We start from the raw sequence: 9,713 nt of genomic DNA, 5'->3' as shown, positions 1-9,713 counted from the left end.
GAGGCTTTTGTGTAAATAAGATGAACTGAACTTACTGAAAGATCTACCACGAGGCAGCTGATGGAATCCTGACTTGCTTAAACTTAGATGAAAAAGAAGGGGCACTGGAGAATGAATTAAACAGCCCTCCTCCTGGGTGAAAACCAGGCTGAGTGTGGAAGGCTTCTCTGCCTGCTGGAGTCCATCCAGGGCACTGCTTCTCTCTGAGAGCCACGGGCATTCTGACCTGGCCCCGGTATGTGAGAAATTGGAACTGATCAATTGCAACCCATTAGCACAAGGTCTCTCCATAAGATTCTCTGGAATGTCCCCGGCCAGGCGGCATGAAGCTGTCGCTCAGAACTGCCTGCCTCAGACATGGAGCCACACTTTCCAAAGCATCTTTAAATATAGCCTTGCTTCCCTCCGAATGTAATCCCAAGCCTCGTTTTTTTAATCCTTGGAAGCTTTGTGGGGGGGTGTGGCGGGGGGGACAGTGGGGGTGCGGGGTGAGGTGGGATTTTTACAACCCCCACTCCCACAACCCTGTAAATAAATAAAAGATTACACCCAGTTCCATTTGAAGTTGTCAGTCCCGGAATGGAACTTTTATCCCATTATGAATTTCATGGGTGAGCCCGTTCAGACTCTGAATGTGGCTGACACCTCCATTGAAAGGCCCTAATTGCAGTTGCAGGATTTGACTGCAGACACCACACTGTACACACCATCGCATTCCTCTGAAGAAAGAGCATCCTATGAGCGCCGCCCGGGGCCTCCCCTCAAGTCCCCGGGACTGTCAAGGTTTCACTTAAACTCTCAACCAACGGTTGCCCTATCAAGGGCCAGGGGCTAATTTGGGATTCTGAGGCGGGCAGATTGGCCGTAGCTGACAGGGCTGTTACTATGCCCAGGGGGCTGGCTGCAGTCAGCTTCAGCCTCTGAGCCGACCAGGAAAGAGGCTTTCAATCCGTGTGGACCCCGGAAGGCCTGCTTTGAGCTTCAGATGACCTTCCTCGGAGCCTGGAAGCATCCAGTGCTTGGCTGAGCCACAGCAGAAAGGATGGACGGAGCCACCGGCCCACCTGAGTCAAGAAAGCTGCCCGCTGAGCGTGCCCAGGGGAGGGGGACTTCTCCTTTCACTCGGTATCTATTGTCCCTGATGGGGACCAAGCCAAGGAAAGGTGGCACCGGAGGGGGACTGTTTGTAAAGCTGTCCTAGTCCTCCCTCGCTGGACACCAGTGGTTTTTTTGTATATACCAGGGGTGGGCAAACTTTTTGACTCGAGGGCCACAATGGGTCCTTAAACTGGACCGGAGGGCCGGAACAAAAGCATGGATGGAGTGTTTGTGTGAACTAATATAAATTCAAAGTAAACATCATTACATAAAAGGTTACGGTCTTTTTTTTTTTTAGTTTTATTCATTTCAAACAGGCTGGATCCGGCCCGCGGGCCGTAGTTTGCCCACGGCTGGTATATACTGTGGTCAAATATACATAATGTAAAGTTTACATTGTAAACTGTACCATTTTTACCATTTGCTGAAGTGCAGTTCAGTGGCATTAAATACATTTCCATTGTTGTGCCACCATCCATCTCCAGAATGTTTTCAGCTTCCCAAACTGAAACGCTGTCCCTGTTCAAAACTAACTTCCCCTCCTCCCTCCCCCTCCTCATGGCAACCACCATGCTATTTCCTGTCTCTATGGATGGGATTACTTTAGGTACCTCCTATAAGTGGAATCGTACAACGTTTGTCCTTTCGTGGCTGGCTTATTTCACTTTGCATAATGTCCCTGAGGTGCATCCATGTTGCAACATATGTCTGAATGGCCTTCCTTTTGAAGGCTGACTAATATTCCATTGGATGTGTGTACCACATATTGTGAATAATGCTGCTCTAAACTTGGGTGTACAGATATCTGCTCAAGTCCCTGCTTTCAGTTTTTTGGGTATCTACCCAGAGATGGAATTGCTGGATCACATGGTTTCGTTTAGTTTTTTAAGGAGCTGCCACCCTGTTTTGTATAGCAACCGCACCATTTTACATTCCCACCTGCAGTGCACAAGGTTTCCCATGTCTCCATATCCTTGTCAACTCTCATTTTCCATCCTAATGGGTATGAAGTGGTGTCTCATTGTGATTTTGGACAGCAAAGATTTTTATTTGTTTCATGTTTGCTTTGATAGTTCTCTTTTTCTTTTTAAATAATATGTTATAAATACTGAACGCCACAACATCAGCCCAGCATCACGTGTCTCACTCGTTCACTTTAAGATTTAACATACGAGTAATTTGAGTTACGAGCTCCATCACGGAACGAATTAAACTCGTAAGTCAAGGCCCCACTGTACACATAAATACCCACCAAGTATTTCACCTGCTCTCTCCAGAGTATAATCACTGTATCCAAATTAGTGTGTATAATTCCCACTCAGTGTAAGCTTTACCACCTACATTTGCAGCTGTTAATAATTTAGCCCTATCCAAACTAAAGGGTCCTGAGTTTGATTCTGGTCAAGGGCACGTACATCGGTTGCAGGCTCCTCTCTGGCCCAGACCCTGGTTGGGGCACACGCAGGAGGCAACCAATGAATGTGTTTCTCTCACATCGATATTTCTCTCTGTCTTTCCCTCTCTTCCATTCTCTAAAAATCAATGGAAAAATATCCTCAGGTGAGGATTAATAATAATAATCATAATTTATACTACCATTTTGTGAGTCACGTTTGTTTCTACTCCTGTGTCTCTCCCACCACCCCCTTATATTAGTTAGTTGTATGAGGAGCACCGAAGCAGAATCCCAGACTAAACAAAAAAAAGAGGCCATCAAAATAGATCACAGCTTTGAGGTTAGCCAGAGACTTAAACCATAGCTGTGCCACTTTCTATTTGGGTGTCCTTGGTCAAATCCTTGACTTCCCTGAATTTTAGTGTCCTCACTTCTATGTTTTCCTCAAAAACATCTAAATGAGATGAAAAATATAATGCACTCTACTAACCACAGGGCTAGTACTCAGTAACTGGTAAGACGGAAGAGATAGAGAAGAAAGAGATTAACATCAATTTTCCTATTGAGCTGTTGCCTCTCCCCAGCTGTCACTCACTCATAATCCCCACTGACTATTCTTGCCCACCTCTTCACATTGCCATAGGGTAGCACAGAACATGGGCAGAAGCATAAGATAAGAAATGTGGCCCCATTTACGCTTTACTAAAATGTTGATCTAGGTCATCGGGAGTGAGGGTCCCCCTTAAGCCAGCCCGCGCCCCCCCCCCTCCAGCCCTGAGGGCTACGGAGACTGGAAGAAAGCGAGGAAGGACGAGGGAAGCCTGAACTGTTCTGCCAAGTCACTCTACTTGGGGGAGGACATTCAGCTCAGGCCCTGAGCCTGGCTACAGAAACTGAAATCCAATACCTTAATCCATTTCTTCTTCAAAGCGTTGCCGTTCCTGCCAGGTGGACAGAACCCCAGTGATGTGGAGCTGCCCCAGAAGCTCTGCATTGGGCTGCGTCATTGCGGCTGGGAAAAGAATACCCAGAGGGGCACTTTTGACCTGGTTATCTGGACAACTGCGGCCACAGAATGACAGCTTAGAGTACCTAAAGGATGTTTAGGGAGTCGCACCTCGGCGGTGTTGACAGTGAACCTAGCCATTGATCCAGTCCCCCCCAGTGAGTGCTCACTGTGCCAGATGGTGTGCAAGGCTCTTTGGCTGCACAAAGAGGAATCGGACACCCAGAAGAGCCTAGTCTTCAGAAAGATCAGTGCTCTTTGGCCCTTTTGGAAACAGCTTCTGAATCCACCTCTCCCAGAAGACAGCAGGGACTGGGAGCAGTAGAGTAGAAGGGAGAGAAAAGAGTTCCAACACCGACTGGGTCCTGGGGTCTCAGGGATGGGGGTGGGGCCTCCACCATCTTTCTTTCCAAGGGCGTAGGCTGAGTTTAACGTGACATGTCACAGCAGCTGTGCCTCCCCAGACTGAGCTGGGATCATTCAACCACTCTCCGACCCCCCTCCCAAGCTGCAGCTTCCTGGGACAGAGCCAACCACTCCTCACCCCCACCCCTGCCCTGGCTTGCTTCTGCTGCCAAAGACAGCAAACCTCAGGACACTGAGTTGCTAATTTGTGAGCATTCAGGCTACTGAGGGTGCTGGTACAGCAACTAGGCCATGTCCAGTTCAACACGGGCAAGTCATCGGTGTGTACCAGTTAAATAGCAAAGCGTCTATTTTAGTCAAATTGGTCTTTTATCTTCCAGGTATCTAGAAGGGATCTGATTTCTAAGAAAAGATCAAACATTATAAGCTATGACTTTCTATATTTGCTGCATTAACTAAGAAATGGGCATTAGTTTTCACCACCAGGATTTCCTTCCAGCCACTACCAGGATCCATCATGGTCCCCAAAAGCCATTCAACAAATCCAGAGATTCATCCATTCACTAGGCACCTACTACATAGCAAACACAAGGCTAGGTACTGGGGATACAGAGATGAACTCCCGTGTAAAGAGCTCCCTGTCTGGCAGTCAAGACAGACAACTTCCAAGAATGCAAACTGGTCACCAGTAAACTAGAGGAAGGTATAGAATGGTGTAGAATAACCATGTCAAACTCAAAGGCTAACACGGGCCAAATAAACGAGGCATACGGCCCGCAGGCTGCGAGTTTGACATGTTTGGTGTAGAATCTGAGGGAGGGAATGACTAATTTCACCCAGAGGCAATCAAGAATGGAGGAGGCGATGTTTGAGCAGAATCTAAAAGGTTGCAGACGAATTTGCAAAAGGGTTAGGTTATGTGTAGAGCCCGCCAAAGAGTTCTATACAAGCTAACTCTAAGGTGAACAGCAGAGTGGAAATAGATGATGGAGAAAAGCTAGATTGTGATCAGATTGGAAAAGGCACCTGATGTCATCATTTTATCATGAGAGTAAGCAGGAGACTCCTTAGAGGTTTTTGAACAATCATAAGCAATTCCCTTTCTATATACAAGGTGATTTTAGCCCGTTTCTCCTTCAGGAATCCTAAGACTTTGGGAGAAATGAGAGGGCTATTCAGTGCACTTCGGCAGGAAGCTATCTTGCCTTGAGCGGGCTAGTCCTATCTGCAAGCCCTACTTCTCAGTGGTGGACATAGAGAAATGTTGATGAAATCTGAGGACTTCACTCCGGACCCTGATAGCTGTAGGATGAAGCAGAGCTGCTATCAGGGACACATCAGAGACCTCACCAAACCCCCACCCCACAACCAATCGTGACCCTGTAGTCCCTAAGAGAGGACAAGTGTCCCAAGGCTTCTCTGACTGTCAAAATATTTAGAAGAAGCCTATTGGAATCACACACAGAACAACAGGACTACTTCAGATGTAAACGTTCATACTGTTGAGGAAGCCTGAGCCATAAACATTTAGTCTCCAATGTTGCTGCCTAGCCTCCCGGGCCAGGGCATGAAAGAAAAGCAAAGTTCTATAGAATGTGATCTGCCAGGATTCTCTCCTCCCTCCCCTCCCCACCGCCCCACCCCCACTTTTTTTCCGTGGCATTATAATTAGGGTACCTCTTACTACATTTAAAGGCTCATCTGTGGTGACTAAAATCCTGGAGGAGGTGAGGGCGGCAGCTTCGCATTTTTCTCAATGTATTTTGCTGATCCACCGCAGTAATTCACTTCTGAAACAATGCAAAGTGAAAATGAGGTTGAACCACAACCTTGCCTCATTACAGGCCCACCCCCCTCCCTGCCACCTCCAGGCACTGCAAGGGCCCTTCTCCCAGCATTTTAGGGATTATCTTTGCGAGTTTAATCAAGCTTTACATTAACTAGTTAATATGGTTAAGCCTTTGTGTGAGGAGAGAAACACTTGTCTGAAATTGTAGTGTAATGGATTCATTTTGTAGGGAGGAGACCAAAGGGCCCAAACATTGGGCTCTTCTCTAACCTTACCCATTCTCTCTACCGTGGGTGGAAACATTTCTTTAAATTTTTATGTATACAAATAATTTACAAAATTAATTTTTTCTAAAGTCCTATACATAAGGAATCATGCCTTGGAAATATCCTGCGTCGAAACATGAGTATGGATTTTACGTGCTGATAAAGAACCAGTCACTGTTTTATTTAGTTTTATTTGTATTGCATCTAATACATTTACTTAAGATCTTAATTTACTATGCCAGAGAAAAGATTGGAAAATTTTGCGGTATTTAGGTGGAGAATGCCTTGATGAGTTAGAGGACTGTAGGAACCCCTTTTATTTTGATTTTTTAAATTTATTTATTTCAGACAGGATCAATATCCCTTGTTTACTGTAAAAATTAATTTTTTCTATAAGGAAACCGATGATTTTTTTTCTCCTATGGAACCCCTTTGAGAAATGTAAGGTTTATATAACTATGAAGCCTCTCTTTCATTTTCTGTAGGTTTGTTTTGTAAATTACTGTAATGAAAAATATGCCGTGATTTTTTTTCTTAATTGAGGACATTTTTTAATGAAGCTTGGCAAAGGCACTAAGGTGAAACCTTAGCTATAAGAAAAATAAAAGCAGTTGGGGGTTTCAGAGACATTGTTTGTCTTGAAAGTGAAGTGAAGAAGCTTGATCAAAAGCCTCGTTTTACTACAGTCATGCTCCATTATGGAGGGTGGGACGGAGGGCGGAGTGGGGGAGGGGAAGATGACATGAACCCTCGCCCTGACTTGACCAGATTGCCCAAAGCGAGTCTCCCTACCGCCGGCTGGTGCGGATGACCTTGGAAATAAGTCAAATATGGATTCAGATCAAGAGAGCAGTAATAGACCAATGAAGATTAAAGATCAACACCTTAGCAAGCCCTCTGGGCCCGTAGCTCTGAGCTAAGAAGCCTTGCCCTGCCTCTTGAGATGATCCTTGAGGCAAATATGGCCTTGGGAAGCTCCCTCCCCTCTCTGGGCCTCAATTTCCCTATCTGAAAAATGGGGAGATAGCTGCCCCTACTTCAGAAGCTCCTTCTGTATGATGTAGAGAAGATAATGTTTGTAAGGCAGGTGGTAACTTCCCAACTGTTAAACTTGCATTCTTGTTTCTAAGACTGAGAGAGAAAACCCTCAACTTAGGTGACTTACTTCCAGTACCCAGCCCCCACCCCAAACTCATTCCAGGCTGCAGAGTTTTGATCAAGCATGAGATTGGTTCTTGGTGCATTTCAGTTTTGTTTTGTTTCTCAGCCCAGCGGTGGGTTTTGAAGGCAATCTGATTTCTCTGTCCAGGCCTGAGACAAAACCGTGCCTGTCGCCTACTTAGATGCATGGGCACAAACACACACGCCTGCACACAAAAGCTTCTCACGCAGGCTTCTCCCTCGCTTTGCCATCCACATGAGCACTGAACCATTTAACCAAACCTGAAACAGAGATCACCCAAGTATACCAGTTGGCCCTGCCCTGCAGCCTTGTGCAGGCTTCAAAACTCTTCAACACGTAGGACTTTAAATACCATTTCCATCTTTACTAATGCCTGAAAATAACTTTGGGGCAAGTTACTTCCTCTAAATTCACAGATTTTCATCTTTTGTTGGTTTTTCCTTAAATACAAAAGTAATGATCACACTTCCTCTCTGTTTTAAAAACAGATTTATATGAAGATAATACAAAGTAAAAAGTGAGTTTCTCTCCCTTCCTCATCCCACTCACGAATGGCATTCCTTAGGGGTAATCGTTACAATGAATGATTTATGAACATATTTTTAGGAATTTTCCCGCACACACAAAATAATCTAGGCATAGAGATTAGGAGCAAGGATTCTAGGACTAAGCAGCCTAGATTTTGATCAAAATCAATTTTGTTGTGTGTGTGTGTGTTTTTTAATACTGGCTGTCATTAAATGTTTAGGACCTACAATCACCATATTAATACGGCCTCCCAGGTTTCTTTCAAGTATTTCTAAACTCAAGTCTAAATTTGAATTGGATTTCAAACTGCTTAAGGCCCTCCATGGCCTTCCATACAAGGCCCCTAGTCTTCCACGCTCCAGTCCTCAAGCCCCAACACTTAGCACTGCCAAATTGGCCCCAGAATTTGGATTATGTGGCCCAAGATGTGACCGAGCCAGGGCCTCCTCCTCACCCCTCTAGCCTGTGACCTCCTATTGGTCTTTCTTTTTTTAAAAAAATATATTTTTACTGCTTTCAGAGAGAAAGAGAGAGAGAGATAGAAACATCAATAATGAGAATCTTTGATCGGCTCCCTCCTTCATGCCCCCTACTGAGGATCCAGCCTGAAACCCAGTCATGTGCCCTGACCTGGAATCGAACCATGACCTCCTGGTTCAAAGGCCGATGCTCAACCACTGAACCACACCAGCCGGGCTCTAACTGGTCTTTCAAACCCCAACTTGGACAGTGAATTCCCTAGTGAGCCTTCTTGGATCCTTCACCCTACTCCACCTTCCTATGCTTCATCATGGCAATTGACGTCCTGAATTGTAATCTTTGATTTATTTTCTCCTTTTTACCCAATAGTCTTTGAGCTCCTCAAAGAGAGAAGGGACTGTGTTTATTCCTTAGCAAGCAGATGAAGGCTTCATCAGGGCATATGCCTGGTGAAGAGGTGAGTGAGTTAGACTGATGGATGACAGTAGGGGGTCACAGTGAAAGATTTCCAAGCCTGCACCAATGGGTGGGTGGTGGGGAGACAGAGTTGGGGACTAGAAAAAAAATTCAGGGATGGAAGAATGTGGCATTGGATGGATTCAGTGGCTGGAACCTGTTAATCACCCCAACCACTTGGAATGGGGGTGGTTTTTCACTTTATTTTTCATTCCACTGAGCTCCTATCTCCTTGTTATCTTGAGTCTGGGAGGGGATAAAAGAGACTAGACCATGTGATCTCAATAAACATCTATCTGAGGCAGCAGGATGAGGGGATGTGGCGGAAACGTGAGCCCAGGTTGAGATGGGTGCATGTGTATTTGAAGGTGGGAGCGGGGGAGGCTGTGTAATTCCTCAGAGCAGGTGGCTAAGGGGGACTGTCTGCAGAAACCTTTACAGCCCAGACAAGAGAGAGGTAGAAGGGCAACCCTGTGTGTGTGGGGGCGGGGGGGGGGAAGCATAGGGAGTGCGAGCGCAGCGTGTGTGTTGGTGTGCACCCCAGTGTGCTTGTACTCTCTATTCCTGTATGTGTTGCTACGCCCGTCAACAAACGCATCAGGATCTGCACAAGTGGGCGCTTGTGTGGATCCCTAAGGGCAAGGAGGGGTGGGGAGCAGCCCTAGAGTTTACATTTCAGTTAATTTGGGGACAGTCATCATTGCACAGAGCAGCCCACCGTGGTTTGGGAGAACCCTTCAGCACGCCCGCGGGCAATTTTGCAATACTGGGCCCCATGGACCACAACTCAGAGCCAAGGGATGTGTGTGGTGTGTGTGGTGCGTGTGTGTGTGGTGTGCGTGTGTGTGTGGTGTGTGTGTGTGTGGTGCGTGTGTCTGTGTGTGTCTGTGTGTGGTGTGTGTGGTGTGTGTGGTGTGTGTGGTGCGTGTGTGTGTGGTGTGTGTGGTGTGTGTGTCTGTGTGTGGTGAGTGTGTGGTGCATGTGTGGTGTGTGTGGTGTGTGTGGTGTGTGTGTGGTGCGTGTGGTGCGTGTGGTGTGTGTGTGTGTGTGTGTGTGGTGTGTGGTGCGTGTTGTGTGTGTATGGTGTGTGTGGGGGTATGTGTGTGTGTGTGGTACATGTGTGGTGTGTGTGGGTGTGTGTGTGT

Source organism: Myotis brandtii, unplaced genomic scaffold (assembly GCF_000412655.1).
Source record: "Myotis brandtii unplaced genomic scaffold, ASM41265v1 scaffold383, whole genome shotgun sequence".
In the NCBI taxonomy this organism is placed as follows: Eukaryota; Metazoa; Chordata; class Mammalia; order Chiroptera; family Vespertilionidae; genus Myotis; species Myotis brandtii.
Note: the sequence above shows the minus strand (reverse complement) of the source record.